Source organism: Sparus aurata, unplaced genomic scaffold, assembly GCF_900880675.1.
Source record: "Sparus aurata unplaced genomic scaffold, fSpaAur1.1, whole genome shotgun sequence".
NCBI lineage: Eukaryota > Metazoa > Chordata > Actinopteri > Spariformes > Sparidae > Sparus > Sparus aurata.
This window is the reverse complement of record NW_022045161.1, coordinates 45,139-48,776: the sequence shown is the minus strand read 5'-3', so window position 1 is coordinate 48,776 and position 3,638 is coordinate 45,139.

The following is a 3,638-nucleotide window of genomic DNA, read 5'->3' as shown; positions in this document are numbered from 1 at the left end:
GTGAAAGTTGAATCTCAATGCTCCTGCGTACCATCAAATCTGTACAACACTGTTCCTTTAACTTTCAGTCGAAGCAGCAACATAAAGTCATCGTTTTTACAGTTTGGTGTCAAAGAACTTGATCTGATCCGACAGCTGTGGACAGTCCAAAGTTACAGCGATGGTCCAAAGATACAGCGACCGTCCAGAGTTACATTGACCGTCCAAAGTTACAGCGATCGTCCAAAGTTACAGCGACGGTCCAAAGATACAGCGACGGTCCAAAGTTACAGCGACCGTCCGAAGTTACAGCGACCGTCCAAAGTTACAGCGACCGTCCAAAGATACAGCGACCGTCCAAAGATACAGCGACCATCCAGAGTTACAGCGACCGTCCAAAGATACAGCGACCGTCCAAAGATACAGCGACCGTCCAAAGATACAGCGACGGTCCAAAGTTACAGCGACCGTCCAAAGTTACAGCGACGGTCCAAAGTTACAGCGACCGTCCAAAGTTACATTGACCATCCAGAGTTACAGCGACCGTCCAAAGTTACAGCGACCGTCCAAAGTTACAGTGACCATCCAGAGTTACAGCGACCGTCCAAAGTTACATTGACCATCCAGAGTTACAGCGACCGTCCAGAGTTACAGCGACCGTCCAAAGTTACAGTGACCATCCAGAGTTACAGCGACGGTCCAAAGTTACAACGACGGTCCAAAGTTACAGCGACCGTCCAAAGTTACAGCGACGGTACAAAGTTACAACGACGGTCCAAAGTTACAGCGACCGTCCAAAGTTACAGCGACCGTCCAGAGTTACAGCGACGGTCCAAAGTTACAGCGACCGCCCAAAGTTACAGCGACCGTCCAAAGTTACAGCGACCATCCAAAGTTACAACGACCGTCCAAAGTTACAGCGACGGTCCAAAGTTACAGCGACCGTCCAAAGTTACAGCGACCGTCCAAAGATACAGCGACCGTCCAGAGTTACAGCGACGGTCCAAAGTTACAGCGACCGCCCAAAGTTACAGCGACCGTCCAAAGTTACAGTGACCATCCAGAGTTACAGCGACCGTCCAAAGATACAGCGACGGTCCAAAGTTACAGCGACCGTCCAAAGTTACAGCGACGGTCCAAAGTTACAGTGACCATCCAGAGTTACAGCGACCGTCCAAAGTTACATTGACCATCCAGAGTTACAGCGACCGTCCAGAGTTACAGCGACCGTCCAAAGTTACAGTGACCATCCAGAGTTACAGCGACGGTCCAAAGTTACAACGACGGTCCAAAGTTACAGCAACCGTCCAAAGTTACAGCGACGGTACAAAGTTACAACGACGGTCCAAAGTTACAGCGACGGTCCAAAGAAACAGTGACGGTCCAAAGAAACAGCGACTGTCCAAAGTTACAGCGACCGTCCAAAGTTACAGCGACGGTCCAAAGTTACAACGACGGTCCAAAGAAACAGCGACTGTCCAAAGTTACAGCGACCGTCCAAAGTTACAGCGACAGTCCAGAGTTACAGTGGCTCATTGAGTTAAAGGTCGGAGGACAAGCAGCTCTTGTTCAGTTCAACTCTTTGAGCGACTGGTCAGAAAGACTGAAGTGAAAAAGTTCTGAGGCATTTTAATGTGGAAATGTGACTTTTTACATATGAAATCCAGAGTTTGTTTACAGACTAGCTCTTTGTTGCTGCCTCTCCATCAGTGGAAACGAGAGTTTCATTTCCGTGAGTCCATCTGACTGCTGGTTTGACTCATTTCACGCCAACTCACCCGGAGTTCAGAACTTGTTCCACTTCCTGTCCAGGGTTGTCCTGAAGTCACGGGGTCAAATCCTACAGCTGTTCTCCAGAGAGTCTTTTTGTCCTGATTTTTTTTTACTAAATTTAATCACTTCTTTGATTCTTTGTATGTTTATTCTAATGCACATTAGTTCTCAGAGTTAGATATACAAATGGTTACAGACGGTCAGGGTTAGGGTTCAACTCGTCAGTACCAGCGGAGCAGAACCTCCGGCAGATGTGGAGCGACAGCATGGCCACTAGTTGAAGCGAGACCCGAATACAGGACGAGAGGAAGAAGATTTAAAAATGGCGGAGCTCTTTGAGAAGAGGTTGGAGGAAAGACAAACAGTTACAGAGCGACTCGGGGGAGACTGGACGGGGGTGAGGGAACAGTGGACCAGAACAATCTGACTGAGCAGCGCTCAGAATGATCCTTTTCTTTAACTTCAGCGTCACTCACACAGACGGACTCGCTACCTGGTGGGTTTTAGTGCCTTGCTCGTGTGGACAGGAGGGGGCTCAAACCACCAACCTCACACTAAATTGATGACCTGCACCTTTAAATGTAATCGACTGCATATTTTATTGAATTCAATTAAAAGTTCATTGTTAAGCCGAGAGGCTGCTGTGACATTCTGATGATGTCATGAAGTGCTGATCGGGTCCGTTAGTGTCACGTCCCTCCTGTATGATGGATCTGATACCGACTGATCGATTCAGACTGATAGAAGAATCGATCAGCGTATTTCTGCTGATTCGTTCTTCTCTCTGATGGTCGACGTGAGGAAACATCTTCAGGTGCGGCGCTGGTCTCATTTTAACGGCGTCAAGTTCTCCGTCTGAGTCGAGACAGACGGATCGGATCGGCTCTCCTCTTATTGCCTCCAACCATCTTTCACTCAACTCTGACAGCCGCGGAGTCAGTAACAGGAAACACTTTGGCAGGAACACTGGACCGACATGCCCTTGGGCGAGAGATATAGAGGGAAGACAGCGAGAGAGAGAGAGAGAGAGAGAGACTGAAGATTTGTGTGAAAAGTTGATTCATTTGATTTTGTGAAAATTGTTGTCGGGTCGACTTCCTCTGAGGTGAAACTCTCCGAGTCTCAGCCGGAGGTTGTTTCTGCTTTTCACTGAAGCTGCTTCACTTTTTAAATCACTTCCACTTTAAAACACAGCAGAACATTTCATCTACATGTGATTAACACAAAATCAAACTGTTGGTTGATTATTTTCTTTTTGCTGATTTACTGTGTTTTTATCGCAGAGTGACGACACGACTAAATATAAGTCCAACTTAAAATCAGGGTGATGTTTCATGATTATATTTTATATATCAGGTTCTATAAATGTGAGGAGGTTTTAACATGAAAGTAAAAACTGAAGTAAACAGTTTGAGAGAGGAGCATCGATGAGCTCAGCAGCCGGGACGTTTCATGTTCTCACTTTAGTGTCCGAGAGATTATAAAATTCTTATTTCATCATTTAGAAAGTTTCTTCAAAAAGTTCAAACTTGGTGTTCGATGTCCTCACATGTTCAGGAAGACCAACACGTGTGTGTGTATGTGTGTGTTCGTCTTCAGCTGAACACAGGCTGCATTGTCCTGATGTGAGTCTGCAGCCAAGAGCAGCCAGCCGTGACACACACACACACACACACACACACACACACACACACACACACACACACACACACACACACACACAGATGATGTCATCATTCGGCCTCTATAATGAACTAAATGAGACAGAGAGGACTCAGAATCTGATTGGCTGCTCGCTGTGTGGGTGTATTCTGTGAGTTACAGCGTGTTTGAGTCTGTGGTGGAAAGTAACTGATTACTTAGCACTGTACTTTGTAGAATACCTG